Consider the following 20,676-nt stretch of genomic DNA (forward strand, 5'->3'; position numbering starts at 1 on the left):
AACGTAAACTCGCCATTCGTGTAGTCAAGGCTTTTCCACGTGGTGACATGCTAGCTAACGTTAGCCTGGCACCAGGGCCAGGATAGTTAACTAGCATGTCAATACGTAGAAGTGTCTGACTACGCGAATGGTGAGCTAACATTAACTAGCTAGCTAGCTAAATATCGCCTGGTGGTGTAGCTAGTAAGGCACCATTACACCTAACGTTACACCGTATCTCACCATTGTGTAGTGGGACCTTCCCGACAGGCGGTGACATGCAAATGTGCCTAACGTTAGCGATTAGTGCTAGCTAGCTAATGTAAAATATCACTGCCCTGGTGGACTAGCTAGCATGTCACCACGTGTGGGGTTTGGGGAAAAGTCTGACTACATGAACTGTGAGCTAACGTTAACTAGCTAGCCAGCTAAATATCACTGCCCTGGTGAGCTAACGTTAGCTAGCATGTCACCACTTGGAAAAGTATGACTACACAAACGGTGAGATAATGTTAACTAGCTGGCTAGCTAGCTCACAAAGGACTTGTGGGCTCAATGTTTTTCCCATACAAACCACAGAAACGGTTTTGTTCCACGAGTGCATCTGTTGTACATGACTAATCAAATAACCTGTGAAGTAAACATTTGTGAAGTCAGTTAGAGGAATGGAAATTAAGCTAGCCCGAGGCTAGTACTTTTCAGACTGGGCTAGTAGAAATCGTGGTCTACTGGCCCTGCTGGCAAGTTCCCAAAATCCTTAAATTCCATCCTTGCATGTCAGTGCCTTTCAGACGATCCCCCAACCATTTGTTGGTCCTCCTCAGTGACCTCACGGCTCAGAGGGTTTTAACTTTCCTCTTGAGATTTAGAATCAGAAGTACAGTCGTAGACTTCACCTCTTCGGGCAAATTGTACCCTAGACTGTCCTGATCATCTACAGTTGTTTTTCAATGTTTTGTGGACCAACATTGGCTTTTGTGCACCAACATACCATAGTAAAATCCCCCAAATAAACCAGGTTGCCAACCTGCGTCAGAGAGACACCTTGGCAGAAGGTGTGAATGTATCTCATCTCCTCTCATTGATGTATGGTGAAACCTCTCTCACCTCCACCCGCCTGCATTATACTGTGGTGCTGCTGCAAAGACACACCACTCCCTTTGCATGTTGCTTTGAGCCATTACATCGCCTGGGTGCACTCACACACAGACACGCATGCACATGGAATCACCGAATCGCACGTTTCTGTCACTGGCACATGTACTGTAACTCCACACATACACTCTCACATACACACACATCTAGAGCTCGGCTATATATAGGTTATATATTCTGTATGAACCCTCAAGTGTTCTGTAGCGATCCAGAGTGCCTCTCAACCTTTTGCTCCTTCTCCCCACATACACACACATAGATGCGCACGCACACACCCACACACACAAAGACATGCGTGCACAGACAGACACACACACACAAACAGACTCCAATATACACACATGCACTAGCTCAAACAACAATAGATGGTTAATTTACCACACACACACACCCCACATACAACACACACCCTGCACCACCCGCCCTCTCAACATGGTGTTTCTGGTGGTTGTTTTAGTGAGGCCACTGGCTCATATATACTGTCACAGAGAATCTCCCTCACTGTGGAGTGTATTAATGGTGTGGGCTAGCTCTCTGAATCATGGAGAGAAGAAGAGAGGGTAGAGGAGGAAAGGAGAGATTATTGTGTGTCAGAGGGGGCATAATAGAGGAGTGGAGCAAGGGATGGAGGGGAGGTAAAGGAGTAATCAGGTCATTTCCATTAGAGACTAATCTACACAATATGGTAATAGAAAGATAATAACACAAGGAATAAATACACAATGAGTAACGATAACTTGGATAAATACACAGGGTACAAGTATCGAGTCGATGTGCAGGGGTAACTAGGCAACAGGATATAAACTCAGCAAAAAAAGAAACGTCCCTTTATCAGCACCCTGTCTTTCAAAGATAATTCGTAAATTCCAAATAAGGGTTTAAACACTGTTTCCCATGCTTGTTCAATGAACCATAAACAATTAATGAACATACACCTGTGGAACGGTCGTTAAGACACTAACAGCTTACAGACAGTAGGCAATTAAGGTCACAGTTATGAAAACTCTGGACACTAAAGAGGCCTTTCTACTGACTCTGAAAAACACCAAAAGAAAGATGCCCAGGGTCCCTGCTCATCTGCGTGAACGTGCCTTAGGCATGCTGCAAGGAGGCATTAGGACTGCAGATGTGGCAAGGGCAATAAATTGCAATGCCCGTACTGTGAGACGCCTAAGACAGCGCTACAGGGTGACAGGACGGACAGCTGATCGTCCTCACAGTGGCAGACCACGTGTAACAACACCTGCACAGGATCGGTACATCCGAACATCACACCTGCAGGACAGGTTCAGGATGGCAACAACAACTGCCCGAGTTACACCAGGAACGCACAATCCCTCCATCAGTGCTCAGACTGTCCGCAATAGGCTGAGAGAGGCTGGACTGAGGGCTTGTAGGCCTGTTGTAAAGCAGGTCCTCACCATTCATCACCGGCAACAACGTCGCCTATGGGCACAAACCCACCGTTGCTGGACCAGACAGGACTGGCAAAAAGTGCTCTTCACTAACGAGTCGCGGTTTTGTCTCACCAGGGGTGATGGTCGGATTCGTGTTTATCCTCGAAGGAATGAGCTTTACACAGAGGCCTGTACTCTGGAGCGGGATCGATTTGGAGGTGGAGGGTCCGTCATGGTCTGGGGCGGTGTGTCACAGCATCAACGGACTGAGCTTGTTGTCATTGCAGGCAATCTCAACGCTGTGCATTACAGGGAAGACATCCTCCTCCCTCATGTGGTACCCTTCCTGCAGGCTCATGACAATGCCACCAGCCATACTGCTCGTTCTGTGTGTGATTTCCTGCAAGACAGGAATGTCAGTGTTCTGAATGTCAGCTGCCATGGCCAGCGAAGAGCCCAGATCTCAATCCCATTGAGCACGCCTGGGACCTGTTGGATCAGAGGGTGAGGGCTAGGGCCATTCCCCCCAGAAATGTCTGGGAACTTGCAGGTGCCTTGGTGGAAGAGTGGGGTAACATCTCACAGCAAGAACTGGCAAATCTGGTGCAGTCCATGAGGAGGAGATGCACTGCAGTACTTCATGCAGCTGGAGGCTACACAATATACTGACTGTTACTTTTGATTTTGACCCCCCCTTTGTTCAGGGACACATTATTCCATTTCTGTTAGTCACATGTCTGTGGAACTTGTTCAGTTTATGTCTCAGTTGTTGAATCTTGTTATGTTCATACAAATATTTACACATGTTAAGTTTGCTGAAAATAAACGCAGTTGACAGTGAGAGGACGTTTCTTTTTTTACTGAGTTTATAATAAGCAGTAACAGCAGCGTATTTGATTCAAAAGGGTTACTGCAAAGGGGGGTAAATGCAGATAGTCTGGGTAGCTATTTGGTTAACTATTTGGCAGTCTTATGGCTTGGGGGTAGAAGCTGTTCAGGGTCATGTTGGTCCCAGACTTGGTGCATCGGTACCGCTTGCAGGGAGCAGAGAGAACAGTCTTTGGGTGGCTGGAGTCTTTGACAATTTTTAAGGCCTTCCTCTGACACCGCCTGGTATAGAGGTCTTGGATGGCAGGGAGCTTGGCCCCAGTGATGTACTAAGTCGTACGACCACCCGTTAAGAGCACCTTGAGGTCAGATGCTGAGCAGTTGCCATACCAAGATGTGATGCACCCAGTCAAGATGGTCTCAATGGTGTAGCTGTATAACTTTTTGAGGATCTGAGGGCCCATGCCAAATCATTTCAGCCTTCTGAAGGGGAAGAGGCATTGTCGTGCCTTCTTCACGACTGTGTTGGTGTGTGTGGACCATGTTCATTCCTTAGTGATGTGGACACCGAGGAACTTGAAGCTCTCGACCCGCTCGACTACAGCCCCGTCAATGTGGATGGGGGCGTGCTCGGCCCTCCATTTCCTGTAGTCCACGATCAGCTCCTTTGTCTTGCTGAAGTTGAGGGAGAGGTTGTTGTTCTGGCACCACACTGCCAGGTCACTGACCTCCTCCCTATAGGCTGTCTCATCATTGTCTGTGATCAGGCCTACCACCGTCGTGTCGTCAGCAAACTTAATGGTTATGTTGGAGTTGTGCGCAGCCATGCAGTCGTTGGTGAACAGGGAGTACAGGAGGGGACTAAGCATGCACCCCTGAGGCCTACCCTCACCACCTGGGAGGCGGCCCGTCAGAAAGTCCAGGATCCAGTTGCAGAGGGAGGTGTTCAGTCCCAGGGTCCTGAGCTTAGTAATGAGCTTGGAGGGCACTATGGTGTTGAACGCTGAGCTGTAGTCATTCTCACCAGGGTTTCCATTAGGAAAATGTGGCGCAGGACATTTGACCGGTAGCAGATTAATTTACCGGACATTTGAGAAATTATACGGACCCATGTCCATTGGGTGCGTACCTGAAAAGTGTGTCCACCCACGGTGCTCAGAAGGACAGAAATCACATTTTGTTCATGGTAATTCATATTAACAGAACATGCAAGTCAAGAATGCAACGATGTGCTGTCCTTCTTAACGAATTCTGATGCGCACTTTGAAAATGTTAGAATAACTAGGATTGTGCCTTCTGCTATTGGACAAAGAAAGTTGATATAAAATATTTGGCTCCATGGATATGGTCTTATTTTGGTTAGGCTACTTTGAAGCAAGGTAAGACATGACTCTTAATATGTAGTAAAACGTTCAGGTTTCAAACAATTAAGTATACGTTTTCAAAATGCATACTGCCTCCAGCTCATTGCAAAGTGGTGTGTGACGCGCTGACGTTGCCTTTGCTGTTTGAGACGCTGTAGCAGCAGTCTGACAGATTTTCCGCTCAAAGGCTTTGTGTCTGTATGCTGTATGCGTGTGATAAATAAGATACATAATGAATATACTGTAAACAAGCGCCAATTTAATTCCACAAAATTATGCAAATTAACCTATAGACAAGTCAAATGTATTTCCATTTACTGGTATTTCCACATATTTATAGGCAAAAAAATATTATTTCGCAATAAGATTTTTGCTTCTTCTCCCGGACAACTGGCCGGCCCCAATTTTATTGATCAGTTTTTCATTTGTTTTATCGGCCAAAAGCCGGCTATTACCGGCTAACGGCAACCGTGATTCTCACAATGGTGTTCCTATTATCCAGGTGGGAGAGGGCAGTGTGGAGTGCAATAGAGATTGTGTCATCTGTGAATCTGTTGGGTGGTATGCGAATTGGAGTGGGTCCAGTGTGTCTGGGATGATGGTGTGAGCCATGACCAGCTTTTCAAAGTATTTTATGGCTACAGATGTGAGTGCTACGGAGCGATAGCCATTTAGACAGGTTACCTTGATGTTCTTGGACACAGAGACTATGGTGGTCTGCTTGAAACATGTAGGCATTACAGACAGGGCCAGGGAGAGGTTGAAAATGTCAGTGAAGACACTTGTCAGCTGATCACCGCATGCTCTGAGTACGCATACTGGTAATCCATTTGGCCCTGCGGCTTTGTGAATGTTAACCTGTTTAAAGGTCTTACTCACATCGGCTATGGAGAGCGAGATCCCACAATCATCCGGAACAGCTTGTGCTCTCATGCATGGTTCAGTGTTGCTTGCTTCGACCATAGAAGGCATTTTAGCTCATTTAGCTCATCTGGTAGTCTCGCGTCACTGGGCAGCTCACGTCTGGGTTTCCCTTTGTAATCTGTGATTGTTTGCAAGCCCTGCCACATCCAACGAGCATTAGAGCCGGCGTAGTAGGATTCGGTCTTAGTCCTGTATTGACACTTTGCCTGTTTGATGGCTCGTCGAAGGTCATAGTGGGATTTCTTATAAGCTTTCGGGTTAGTGTCCCGCTCCTTGAAAGCGGCAGCTCTAGTCTTTAGCTCAGTGTGGATGTTGCCTGTTATCCATGGTTTCTGGTTGCGATACGTACATACGGTCACTGTGGGGACGATGTTGTCAATGCACTTATTAATGAAGTTGGTGACTGATGTGGTAAACTCCTCAATGTTATCGGATGAATCCCGGAACATATTCTAGTCTGTGCTAGCAAAACAGTCCTGTAACCATAGCATCCGCTTCATTGGACCACTTCTGTATTGAGCGTGTCACTAGTACTTCCTGTTTGAGTTTTTACTTGTAGGAATCAGGAGGATAGAGTTAAGGTCTCCTCTGTCTAATCTGCCCTTTTTTCCTTTCTCTCTCTCTCTTTCCCTCCCTCTCATCCCTCTTTCCTTTTGTTGTCTTTTTTTCTAACTCCTCCTCCTCCTCTTCCTCTTCCTCCTCCTCATTGTGTCCTCTTCTCCCAAATCACCCTCTCTCCTCCTCCTTGTCCCATATACAGTCCCACACACTTCAGTTCTTCTTTTCATCCTCCTCCTCCCACACTCAAACTTGTCCAGTGTCTCTAACATCCATATCCCTGTCTCCCAGCTTTTCCTTGCCCACCTCTTCATTCTCCCACTCCTCTCTTGCTCTCTGTCGCACTCCATTTTGACATGTCAGCAATTTTCTATATGCTGACCTATTTACAGTGTTAGTATTTCTATAGCTTCTTAATATTTGAAATATCATGGCCCTATAAGTGCATCCAATATGTTTACTTCTAAGCTGTACTTGATAAGATATGCCTAGGGTATTGAGAGAAAGATAGAGAAAGTCTGTGTCTGTGTGTTTGTACTCTGCGATCTACAATTCATGTAGCCTACTCATTGTATTCTGTGTTTCACATCATTAACCAGTCATGTCAGAGCTCTTAAAAGGTTGTCCCGGTATTCCAGGTAATGGTGTGTATGTGTGTGTGTGTGTGTGTGTGTGTGTGTGTGTGTGTCTGTGTGGGGGGGCTTTGGTGGTGGGCATGGCAGGGGGGTGCGGTCGGCAGTGGCTGATTTTTAGAGAACATTTTAAAGTCCCCCATCTTGGCGGTGTAGAGAAATTGTTGTATTTTAAAGCATACAGCAATTAGGAAAACCTGGGGGGGCTTTGGTGGTGGGCATGGCAGGGGGTGCGGTCGGCAGTGGCTGATTTTTAGAGAACATTTTAAAGTCCCCCATCTTGGCGGTGTAGAGAAATTGTTGTATTTTAAAGCATACAGCAATTAGGAAAACCTGGGGGGGCTTTGGTGGTGGGCATGGCAGGGGGTGCGGTCGGCAGTGGCTGATTTTTAGAGAACATTTTAAAGTCCCCCATCTTGGCGGTGTAGAGAAATTGTTGTATTTTAAAGCAAATTTCCTGCAATTCTACACATTTTGCCATGCAGCTGAGAGAATATGTTGCAGTCTTAAAGCAAATGGCCTGCGATTCTATAAATTTTGCCAAGGCTAATGCTGTGTTCTTTTGCTCAAACACAATAACAAAATCTATACTGGTAAATTCAATGTTTTGGGAATTTTCAATTCTCCCTGAATGTCTAGCTTTTATTTTGGTGATTGTTGGTTCGCAAAGATTATATTATAGAAAAATACTGTATATACACTTGAAGTCGGAAGTTTACATACACTTAGGTTGGAGTCATTAAAACTCGTTTTTCAACCACTCCACAAATTTCTTGTTAACAAACTATAGTTTTGGCAAGTCGGTTAGGACATCTACTTTGTGCATGACACAAGTAATTTTTCCAACAATTGTTTACAGACAGATTATTTCACTTATAATTCACTGTATCACAATTCCAGTGGGTCAGAAGTTTACATACACTAAGCTGACTGTGCCTTTAAACAGCTTGGAACATTCCAGAAAATGATGACATGGCTTTAGAAGCTTCTGATAGGCTAATTGACATCATTTGAGTCAATTGGAGGTGTACCTGTGGATGTATTTCAAGGCCGACCTTCAAACTCAGTGCCTCTTTGCTTGACATCATTGGAAAATCCAAAGAAATCAGCCAAGACCTCAGAATTTTTTTTGTAGACCTCAACAAGTATGGTTCATCCTTGGGAGCAATTTCCAAACGCCTGAAGGTACCACGTTCATCTGTCAAACAATAGTACGCAAGTATAAACACCATGGGACCACGCAACCGTCATACCGCTCAGGAAGGAGACGCGTTCTGTCTCCTAGAGATCAACGTACTTTGGTGCGAAAAGTACAAATCAATCCCAGAATAACAGCAAAGGACCTTGTGAAGATGCTGGAGGAAACGGGTACAAAAGTATCTATATCCACAGTAAAACAAGTCCTATATCGACATAACCTGAAAGGCCGCTCAGCAAGGAAGAAGCCACTGCTCCAAAACCGCCATAAAAAAGACAGACTACAGTTTGCACATGGGGACAAAGATCGTACTTTTTGGAGAAAAGTCCTCTGGTCTGATGAAACAAAAATAGAACTGTTTGGCCATAAGGACCATCGTTATGTTTGGAGGAATAAGGGGAATGCTTGCAAGCCGAAGAACACCATCCCAACCGTGAAGCACGGGGGTGGCAGCATCATGCTGTGGGGGTGCTTTGCTGCAGGAGGGACTGGTGCACTTCAGAAAATAGATGGCATCATGAGGAATGAAAATTATGTGGATATATTGAAGCAACATCTCAAGACATCAGTCAGGAAGTTAAAGCTTGGTCGCAAATGGGTCTTCCAAATGTACAATGACGCCAAGCATACTTCCAAAGTTGTGGCAAAATTGCTTAAGGACAACAAAGTGAAGGTATTGAAGTGGCCATCACAAAGCCCTGACCTCAAGCCTATAGAAAATTTGTGGGCAGAACTGAAAAACCGTGTGCGAGCAAGTAGGCCTACAAACCTGACTCAGTTACACCAGCTCTGTCAGGAGGAATGGGCAAAATTCACCCAACTTATTGTGGGAATCTTGTGGAAGGCTACCCGAAATGTTTGACCCAAGTTAAGCAATTTAAAGTCAATGCTACCAAATACTAATTGAGTGTATGTAAACTTCTGACCCACTAGGAATGTGATGAAATAAATAAAAGCTGAAATAAATCATTCTCTCTACTATTAGTCTGACACACTTAAAATAAAGTGGTGATCCTAACTGACCTAAGACAGGGAATTTTTACTAGGATTAAATGTCAGGAATTGTGAAAAACTGAGTTTAAATGTATTTGGCTTAGGTGTATGTAAACTTAAGACTTCACCTGTAGGGCCATTATCTTTTCTACATACTTTGTATCTGTTTTTAGTTGTTTAAGTTTACACTGAAAGCGTTTTTTCATCCCCAAAATACGTGTTTATGTAAATTATATATATATATATATATATATATATATATATATATATATATATATATATATATATATATATATACATACATACAGTGGGGAGAACAAGTATTTGATACACTGCCGATTTTGCAGGTTTTCCTACTTACAAAGCATGTAGAGGTCTGTAATTTTTATCATAGGTACACTTCAACTGTGAGAGACGGAATCTAAAACAAAAATACAGAAAATCACATTGTATGATTTTTAAGTAATTAATTTGCATTTTATTGCATGACATAAGTATTTGATCACCTACCAACCAGTAAGAATTCCGGCTCTCACAGACCTGTTAGTTTTTCTTTAAGAAGCCCTTCTGTTCACCACTCATTACCTGTATTAACTGCACCTGTTTGAACTCGTTACCTGTATAAAAGACACCTGTCCACACATTCAATCAAACAGACTCCAACCTCTCCACAATGGCCAAGACCAGAGAGCTGTGTAAGGACATCAGGGATAAAATTGTAGACCTGCACAAGGCTGGGATGGGCTACAGGACAATAGGCAATCAGCTTGGTGAGAAGGCAACAACTGGAAGAAAATGGAAGAAGTTCAAGATGACGGTCAATCACCCTCGGTCTGGGGCTCCATGCAAGATCTCATTTTTGTTTTAGATTCCGTCTCTCACAGTTGAAGTGTACCTATGATAAAAATTACAGACCTCTACATGCTTTGTAAGTAGGAAAACCTGCAAAATCGGCAGTGTATCAAATACTTGTTCTCCCCACTGTATATATATAAATATATGTATATATCTGTACTGCCCTACCAAGCAAAAAGGCATTAGCTGCTCATTTGGTCGAGAATTAGTTAATGTCATTTTTGCTACATTAAATACATGCTTAATCATGTGGACAAGTATCCTGCCTCTATTGTATTGTGATTTGGAGAAAATGGGGGTCATGTTATCAGTAACTGCATAAGGTTACTGTGAAACCAAGGTAAATAAAAGCCATTTTTCTCAGTTCCACAGTATGAGCAGTTACTGCCTTTTTGCTTGGTAGCGCAGTATATATATATATATATATATATATATACAGTGGGGAAAAAAAGTATTTAGTCAGCCACCAATTGTGCAAGTTTCATCAGCTGTCTGGGTGGCTGGTCTCAGACCATGCTGCAGGTGAAGAAGCCGGATGTGGAGGTCCTGGGCTGGTGTTGTTACACGTGGTCTGCGGTTGTGAGGCCAGTTGGAAGTACTGCCAAATTCTCTTAAACGACGTTGGAGGTGGCTTAGGGTAGAGAAATAAATATTAAATTATCTGGCAACAGCTCTGGTGGACATTGTGTGGCATTGTGTGACAAAACTGCACATTTTAGAGTGGCCTTTTATTGTCCCCAGCACAAGGTGCACCTGTGTAATGATCATGCTGTTTAATCAGCTTCTTGATATGCCACACTTGCCAGGTGGATTGATTATCTTGGCAAAGGAGAAATGCTCACTAACAGGGATGTAAACAAATTTTGCAAAACATTTGAGAGAAATAAGCTTTTTCTGCGTATGGAACATTTCTGGGATCTTTTATTTCTGCTCATGAAACATGGGACCAACACTTTACATGTTGTGTTCATATCGTTTTTTTGTGTAAGTCCTAACAATAGGTAAAGTGAACCTGATTAAACAAATAACACAAACAAAATTGTACTTTTTCATTTCTTTGTTGAGAAAAGTATCCAACATTACATTTCTTTGTTGGAAAAGGTATGTGAACATCTAGATTAATCAGCTCAATGACTACATCAAGTTTATGACTCTACAAACTCATTGGATGCAGTTGCAGTTTGTTTTCGTTGTGTTTTGGGTTATGTTTTGCCCCATAGTAACTGAATGGTGAATGATAACTGGAGTAATTTTATTTTTTAAGTGAGTAGATAAGATGTTTCTGAACACATCTAAATTAATCCTGATAATGGCATGATTAAGAAAAATATTAATGAATCATGAATAATGATAAGTGAGAAAGTGGCTACAACAAAACTTGCTTACCTCTCACCATTACCAATAACAGGGGAGGTTAGCATTTTTTTTTTTTTTTTTTGGGGGGTGATCGTTTTGCCTCTGTAACCTTCACACTCATCATTATTCATGATGTATTCATGATTATCCTTAATCATGGTAGCATCCACATGAATGTAGAAGTGTTCAGAAACATCTTCTATTCTTACTAACAATAAAAGTGACTCTAAAATGGGCGCAAGTCATTATTCACCATTCAGTTCTTGTTGGGCAAAACATAACCCAAAACAATCTACAAATGCATCCAATGAGTTTGTAGAGTCACAAGCTTGATGTAGTCATTGCATGCAAGGAATATGGAACCAAATACTAAATGTTTTACTACTTTAATACACTTAATTGAGCTGATTAATCTAGAGGTTTGCATACGTTTTCCGACAAAGAAATTGAATGTTGGATCAATTTCCTCAATGGAGAACTTGTTTTTGTCTTATTTGTTTAATCAGGTTCACTTTATCTATTATTAGGACAGATGAAAAGCTGATCTAATTTTAGGTCAAATGTATGCAGAAATACAGAAAATCCTAAAGGGTTTACAAACGTTATCACTGTAGTCAACACCATACCACTGTATGAGCAGAGAGGCGATTTGATATCAGATCTAAATTAACCTGTTTGATCTGAGGGAAATTTCTCTCCCAGCGTCGTGTGAAAGACAAGAGAAATTACAGGAGTTTTCCATGGAGGAGTGCGTGCCTAGTGCCTAGCTCTTGACGACACTGGTCTTACCCCATCATAGTCCAGAAAGCCCCTGTGGTTTCCTGACGCTCATTTTCAGCATCGAACCCTCCAGAACTACGTGCACACACACCCTCCCAACCAAGAGTGCTGCTGTGCATACAAGGTACCTACAGTAGCACAGTGACAACAGACCACTGTAGCAACAGTGCCCCCTAGGCCCCTGCATGATCACTGCAACTACAGTACAACAATTTAAACAAGCAAAAAACGAATATTAGCAAGGTTGGCTTTGGAATCCTCTGCACTGGGATAATATTATTCAGGACTCTTTTTATTATCAACCCGTTTTATGAGGGATATTCCATCAAAATAATGCAACCATGTTAAACACCTTTGTCAACATAAACTAACTGTTGCATTCTGTAATATTCCACAAGGAATAGCTTTCACTACTGGGATAGATAGCCACATGGGCTTGGGTAGGGTGTCTGTAGCAGTGGTGGAAAAAGTACCCAACTGTCATACTTGAGTAAAAGTATAGATGCCTTAATAGAAAGTTACTCAAGTAAAAGTGAAAGTCACCCAGTAAAATACTACTTGAGTAAAAGTCTAAAAGTTTTTGGTTTTAAATATAGTTAAGTATCAAAAGTGAATGTAATTGCTAAAATATAATTAAGTATCAAAAGTAGAAGTAAAAGTATAAATCATTTCAAATGTCTTATATTAAGCAAAGCAGATGGCACCATTTTCTTGTTTTTAAAATTGATGGATAGCCAGGGGCACACTCCAACACTCAGACATTATTTACAAAATATGCATTTGTGTTTAGTGAGTCCGCCAGACCATAGGCAGTAGGGATGACCACGTGTTATCTTGATAAGTGTGTGAATTTCACAATTTTCCTGTCCTGCTAAGCATTTAAAATGTAACGAGTACTTTGGGTTGTCAGAGAAAATGTATGAAGTAAAAAGTATAATATTTTCTTTAGGAATGTAGTGAAGTAAAAGTAGAAGTTGTCAAAAATATAAATAAGTAGTACTTAAAAAAAAAAATCCATGCTGTTAACACTTGCATTCAAATAATAGGCAGCATAGGGTACCACAGCTATCAGTCTGCACCCTGTATCAGTGAAAGATGTGTGCTGAACAGCAAATGTTTGTAGCTCAAATTGATGCATATCATGCACTGAATAGCTACAAAACCTGCTCATGCATCTCTACAAATGACTTTCAACCACTTCTGTAGAATTCTCTAATCAGGCGCTGAAGAACTTGCAAGGGTTGGGATAATTATATTATGAGCAACCTGAACATGGACATTTTCAAAAGTTGTCTTACAGTGACATCTTGTGCTCTGTCATGTTAACTATAGAGCCAAAACTAAAACAGTCCCCGTTCCACTCTTTTCATCAACATTACCAAATGATGACACAAATATTATTTGTGCAATATGTCTAATTTGCACAAGGCCCAACATTTCTTCAGAAATTATATAAAATAGCTATAGCTGAGCAAGTAAGGACAAAACACATACCAAGCACAAGGATGGCATCCTCGTACTTGACGTGTTGCTCCAATAGATGCTGGAACTTGGAGAATGGTTTCTGAACCATTCAAAAGACTGCTCTGTCTTGTATCTCTCATCCCATTAGTCCACGTCTTTATGGATACTCCATTACAACACTGTCACTCACTACAAGGGATGATATACACAATGTATAGTAATTAAAACAGCATAGCTTTCCTGTATAAAAAGGAACATGGCATGTACTGTCAGTCACCAGTATGTAATGACTGTGAGTGACATTGCTGAGTTGATGACAGAAGGGCAAAGCCCCTACATTTTTTAGATACTCCTACTCGAGGTAGAGCAAAAACACAACCATGTTTTTTCACATCCCTAATGTCTCCCATTTATGCAATGGGTGTGCAATGGTTGTGTAAAAATGTTTTACTGCAAAAGTGGTTCAATTCATAGATTTTGTGACACACCCCCTAAACTCAAAAAGCTAATGTAACCCAATATTGCAAGCTCTGATATTGATCAAATGTGGAATACAAGTAGTCAGTTGTCTGTCTAGCGGACTAAACTCCACTCCATGGTGAAGGAAGTTTCGGAAGAACTTCCCCAACGTAGTGGAGCCGAGACCAGGCTTTGTGGAATCTAGCTCCGACTACATCGATTAACCCAAGGTCAATACTAAAAAATATATATTATGAAACACCCACCTTGTACCTATGTTTGTCCTCTGTAGTAGCCTTTCTTTTTATTTTATTTTATTAATACTTTTTCAATAACAGTTCATCAATTTCAGTCATCGGAATCCTTCGTTGAACGATTTTGTTACTTTAACCCATACTCTTGTAATTAAGTCAGGGGCCACCAAATAAAATAAAATGTTATTGTCACATGCTTCGTAAACTACAGGTGTAGACTAACAGTGAAATGCTTACTTACGGGCCCTTCCCAACAATGCCGAGAGAAAAAAAGAGAAATAATAGAAAAATAATAACACAAGGAATAAATACACATTGAGTAACAATAACTTGGCTATATACACAGGGTACCAGTACTGAGTCGATGTGCAGGGGTACGAGGTAATTGAGGTAGAACATATAGGTAGGGATAAAGTGAATGGGCAACAGGATAGATGAAAAGTAGCAGAAGCGTATGTGATGTTTGTGCAAAAAGGGTCAATGCAGATAGTCCGGGTAGCTATTGGTTAACTATTTATCTAACTACTTAGCAGTCTTACGGCTTGGGGGTAGAAGCCGTTCAGGGTCCTGTTGATTCCAGATTTGGTGCAGCTTGCCATGCAGTAGCAGAGAGAACAATCTATGACTTGGGTGGCTGGAGTCTTTTACAATTTTTAGGGCCTTCCTCTGACACTGCCTGGTATAGAGATCAGGGAGTTCGGCCCCAGTGATGTACTTGACCGTACGCATTACCCCCGTAGCGCCTTGCAGTCGAATTCCAAGCAATTGCATACCAAGTGGTGATTCAGCCAGTCAAGATGCTCTCAATGGTGCAGCTGTATAACTTTTTGAGTACCTGAGGGACAATGCCAAATCTTTTCAGCCTCCTGAGGGGGAAGAAGCGTTGTTGTGCCTTCTTCACGACTGTGTTGGTGTGTGTGGATCATGATAACTCTTTACTGAGGTGGACAACGAGGAATTTGAAGCTCTCGACCCACTGGGGACATGGTCAGCCGTCCGTTTCCTGTAGTCCACGATCAACTCCTTTTTCTTGCTGACTTTGAGGGAGAGGTTGTTATCCTGGCACCACACTGCCAGGTCCCTGACCTCCTCCCTATAGGCTCTCTCATCATTGTCGGTGATCAGGCCAACCACTGTCGTGTCGTCAGCAAACTTAATGATGGTGTTGGAGTCGTGCTCGGCCACGCATTCGTGGGTGAACAGGGAGTACGGGAGGGGACCAAGCACGCACCCCTGAGGGGACCAAGCACGCACCCCTGAGGGGCCCCCGTGTTGAGATTCAGCATGGCAGATTTATTGTTGCCTATCCTCACCACCTGGGGGAGACCCGTCAGGAAGTCCAGAATCCAGTTGCAGAGGGAGGTGTTCAGTCCCAGGGTCCTGAGCTTGGAGGGAACTATGGTGTTGAACGCTGAGCTGTAGTCAATGAACAGCATTCTCACGTAAGTGTTCCCCTTGTCCAGGTGGGAGAGGGTAGTGTGGAGTGCAATAATGATTGTGTCATCTGTGGATCAGTTGGGGCGGATTATGTTGATGTGAGCCATGACAAGCCTTTCAAAGCATTTTATTGCTACAGATGTGAGTGCTACCGGGCGATAGTCATTTAGATTACCTAGGCATTCTTAGGCACAGAGACTATGGTGGTCTGCTTGAAACATGTAGGTATTACTGACTGGGTCATGGATAGAATGTCAGTGAAAATGTCAGTGAAGACACTTGCCAGCTGGTCAGTGAATGCTCTGCGCACGCGTCCTGGTAATATGTCTGTTAACCTGTTAAAGGTCTTACTCACATCGGCTACAGAGAGCGAGATCACGCAGTCATCCAGAACAGCTGGTGCTTTCATGCATGGTTCAGTGTTGCTTGCCTCGAAGCGAGCATAGGCATTTAGCTCATTTAGCTCGCCTAGTAGTCTCGCGTCACTGGGCAGCTCGCGTCTGGGTTTCCCTTTGTAATCCGTGATTGTTTGCAAGGGCAAGGGAGAGGGAGAGCTTTGTATGTGTTTCTGAGTGTGGAATAAAGATGACCTACAGTTTTTTCCCCTCTAGTTGCACAGGTGACATGCTGGTAGAAATGAGGTAAGACAGATTTCAGTTTCTCTGCATTAAAATCACCGGCCACTAGGAGCGCCCCATCTTGATGTGCATTTTCTTGTACAGCTCGTTGAGTGCGGTCTTAGTGCCAGTATCGGTTTGTGGTGATAAATAGACAGCTACAAAAAATAGTATCATCTGTAGCTTATCATGAGGTATTCTAACTCAGGTGAGCAAAACCTCAAGACTTCGTTAACTTTACAGATCGCACACCAGCTGTTGTTGACAAAGAGACACACACCTCCCCCTTAACCTTAAGTTGCCATTCGGTCTTGGCGATGCATAGAAAAACCAGCTAGATGTATATTATCCATGTCCTTGTTCAGTCACGACTCAGAGAAACATAGGATATTATAGTTCTTCAGGTCCCGCTGATAGGATAGTCTTAAACGGAGCTCTTCCAGTTTGTCCTCTAGTGATTGTATGTTTGCCAATAGAACGGAGGGTAGAGCCGATTTATTTACTCACCGTCGTAGTCTCGTCAGGGAGCCCACTTGTTTTCCTCCCTTGCGCTGTTTCTTCCTCTTTCGAGTCCTGGGAATTAGGGCCTGGTCCGGAATAGGAAGTACATCCACAGCCTACGACTAGTTGAAGTAGAAATCTTCATCCAAATCGAGGTTAGTGATCACTGTTCTGATTATCAGAAGATGTTTTCGGTCATAGGAAATGATGGTGGAAATATTATGTACAAAAAGTTACAATCAGCGTAAACAAAAACACACAAAATAGCAGAATTGTTCAGGAGCCCATAAGACGCCAGCTATCCACTGCAACGCATCTTCACAATCAATGCATACAGCAGGCCTTCAGGCCATGTGTGGGCTAAGGCGTCCATGCCCAGGGAGCTGTTTGTCTCTGCCAGAGAGAACCAGATGGAGCAGTGGGATGTTTGCTCTGAAACGAACAATTCCAAGTGCTGCTCCAAACCGCTGCCATATCATCTTCACTACTTGTGGGTGACGTCTCCATTCCCCTGGGGCAGTTTCTTTTATGACAAGAAATCCGCCACCTCGGTTACCTTGCCTGGGAGATGGATGGCTCGTAGGGAGGCCATGTCAGGAGTTGTTGGGCCACCTGTAGGGACTGTACAGACCTCATTCCCCCTTGATGGTTGATGTGGAACACTGTCGATGTATTGTCTGATCGTATATGTTTGTATATTATATCGTTTATGTTTGAGAACAGGCAGAAAGTGTTTCAGGGATAGGTAAACTGCCCAGCAGGTCCACCACTCTCCACGTACAGTCCTGTGTTGCTACGCTGCTCCCCAGCCTGTTAGTGAAGCATCGGCCATCACTACTTCCCGCCTTGACGGAATTGATCCGAAAGGGATACTTGTAGTCAGGTAGATTCTCTTTCTCCACTGCTGCACAGTAGAGTAGCACACCCTTGTCACTCGGATTTTGGTGTTTCTGTCCCTCTTGTGGTCCAAGCGGAAGTCGTTGAACCCCACTTGTAGTGGTCTTAAAGACAGCAGTCCTGTGTGGCTCAGTTGCTAGAGCATGGCGCTTGCAATGCCAGGGTTGTGGGTTTGATTCCTACGGGGTACCAGTACGAGAAATAAAAGTATGAAGATGTAGGCACTCACTACTGTAAGTGGCTTTGGATAAGAGCGTCTGCTAAAATGTAACAAATGCAAGCAGGCCTAACTGTGTCACTGCGGAGGCCACCACGAGCATACCCATAAGTTGTTGGAACGTTCATACTTTCACCAATGTGTTCAACTGGAATTGTTGCAGAAGAATGCTGTCCACACCCTCATGGTGTGGGAGTTCAGAGTCATGCCAGTAAAAGTGACCTTTTGGCTTGGAGTGATGTCACCCAGTGCGGTGACATAGGTCAGTGCTGTGCGCTTGTCCGCACGCTCGTGAGCAGGGATGCAGATGAGCCAGTCGTCGAGGTAATTATTATTATATTAATGATTATTAATTAATTATAAGCTCAGGGCTGCACTCATGCATCTTGTGAAGACACGAGGAGCCAGTGAGAGGCCAAAGGGTAATACCGCAAACTGCCTGGCTTTGGAAGGCAAACCGCAGGAAACGTCTGTGTTCTGGTAACACAGGAACGTGAAAATAAGCGTCCTTTAAGTCCAGAGAACGTGAACCATTCCCCTGCGGCTACGGTCTGGTAAACGTTGACCGTACGTGAAAGGGGAGAACTTTCCCAATGCGGGCCACTGTGTTGTAGGCCCGTGACAGTAGTTCATCAGTGGCCCTGTACTGAGGTCTGGGGCAGCAGGCGTCATCCTTCAGGGCTTCATCTGGGGAAAGCATCAGCTCTGCTATGCATTCATCCCCCTTAGGCATATGGTCCAGCCCATGTTGTTTTGTGTTGCGTATGGCAGATAGCATCCTACTATCCTTGCCTTGGTGGGCGAGAACACGTGGGTCGGCCCAGCATCTTTGAAGCTCCGTAAGAAAAGCCGGTGAAGGTGGCACACCGAACGGTGTAGGTGCCGGCATTCTTAAATAACGGGTTAGTGGCAGGGGCTGTGGCTTGAGGCCTCTAGCTCTAGCCTAGCTAAGACCGCACGCAGGACAGCACGTAGTGAGTCAGATCCTTGGAATGACTCCTCTGACCCATCCTTAGCGTTGAAGCTGAATGGGTCCACAACACTGGTTGGCAATTCCCTCGCCATGTTGGGCGTGTCATCATACTGGTCATTAAAGTGCCAGTTGGATGCCCGAGTTGAGAGCAGTCCTCCATCGCGTCCCCCATGCTGGAGAGATGAGATATCAAGAATGGCGCCGGAGAAGATGGCTGCCGTTTTACAGCCCTCTAACCAATTGTACTATTATGTGTGTTTTTCCGCGTTATTTATAATTTATTTTGTACATAATGTTTCTGCCATCGTCTCTTATAACCAAAAAGAGCTTCAGGATATCGGGACAGCGATTACTAACCTCGTATTGGACTAAGATTTTTTCTTCAACGAGGCGGCCGCGAAGGATATCCTACAGACACCCGACAAGGCCCAAATCCCCGTCATTCGCATGAGGAAGAGACGGAGATATCGTGGACGTAGGTCGGGGTGCCTTGTAAGGATCCGACGGCGAGCGAGTAAACTGCCTCTCCCTTCAATCCTATTAGCCAATCTTCAATCATTGGAGAATAAATTGGATGACCTAAGATTACGGTTACCCTACCAACGGGACATTATAAACTGTAATATCTATGTTTCACTGAGTCGTGGCTGAACGACGACATGGAAAACATACAGCTAGCGGGCTATACTCTACATCGGCAGGATAGAACGGCTGACTCCGGTAAGACAAGGGGTGGCGGTCTGTGTATATTTGTAAACAACAGCTGGTGCACAAAATCAAATACTAAGGAAGTCTCGAGGTTTTGCTCGCCTGAGGTAGATTATCTTATGATAAGCTGTAGACCACACTATTTACCAAGAGAGTTTTCATCTATATTTTTCATAGCTGTCTATTTACCACCACAAACCAATGCTGGCATTAAGATTGCACTGAATGAGCTGTATAAGGCCATAAGGCAACAGGAAAACGCTCATCCAGAGGCAGCGCTCCTAGTGGCCGGGGACTTAATGCAGGGAAACTTAAATCCGTTCTACCTAATTTCTACCAGCATGTTAAATGTGCAACCAGAGGAAAAAAAACTCTAGACCACCTTTACTCCACCCACAGAGACGCATACAAAGCTCTCCCTCGCCCTCCATTTGGCAAATCTGACCATAACTCTATCCTCCTGATTCCTGTTATAAGCAAAAACTAAAGCAGGAAGCACCAGTGACTCGGTTAATAAAAAAGTGGTCAGATGACGCAGATGCTAAGCTACAGGACTGTTTTGCTAGCACAGACTGGAACATGTTCCGGGATTCTTCAGATAGCATTGAGGAGTACACCACATCAGTCACTGGCTTCATCAATAAGTGCATCGATGATGTCGTCTCCACAGTGACCGTACGTACATACCCCAACCAGAAGCCATGGATTACAGGAAACATCCGCACTGAGCTAAAGGGTAGAGCTGCCGCTTTCAAGGAGCGGGACTCTAACCCGGACGCTTATAAGAAATCCCGCTATGCCCTCCGACGAACCATCAAACAGGCAAAGAGTCAATACAGGACTAAGATTGAATCGTACTACACCGGCTCTGACGCTCGTCAGATGTGGCAGGGCTTGAAAACTATAACAGACTACAAAGGGAAGCACAGCCGCGAGCTGCCCAGTGACACAAGACTTCCAGACGAGATAAACCACTTCTATGCTCGCTTCGAGGCAAGCAACACTGAAGCATGCACGAGAGCACCAGCTATTCCGGATGACTATGTGATCACGCTCTCCGTAGCCAATGTGAGTAAGAATTTTAAGCAGGTCAACATTCACAAGGCTGCAGGGCCAGACGGATTACCAGG

General features: G+C 43.9%; 1 pseudogene; it reads right to left on the reverse strand.

Annotated features, from left to right (window-relative positions):
- LOC121581357 overlaps positions 1-18,930 on the reverse strand; it is a 176,908-nt pseudogene extending 157,978 nt beyond the window's left edge.
- Between the last annotated feature and the right edge of the window lie 1,746 nt (positions 18,931-20,676).

The sequence above is a fragment of the Coregonus clupeaformis genome, chromosome 14 (assembly GCF_020615455.1).
Source record: "Coregonus clupeaformis isolate EN_2021a chromosome 14, ASM2061545v1, whole genome shotgun sequence".
NCBI lineage: Eukaryota > Metazoa > Chordata > Actinopteri > Salmoniformes > Salmonidae > Coregonus > Coregonus clupeaformis.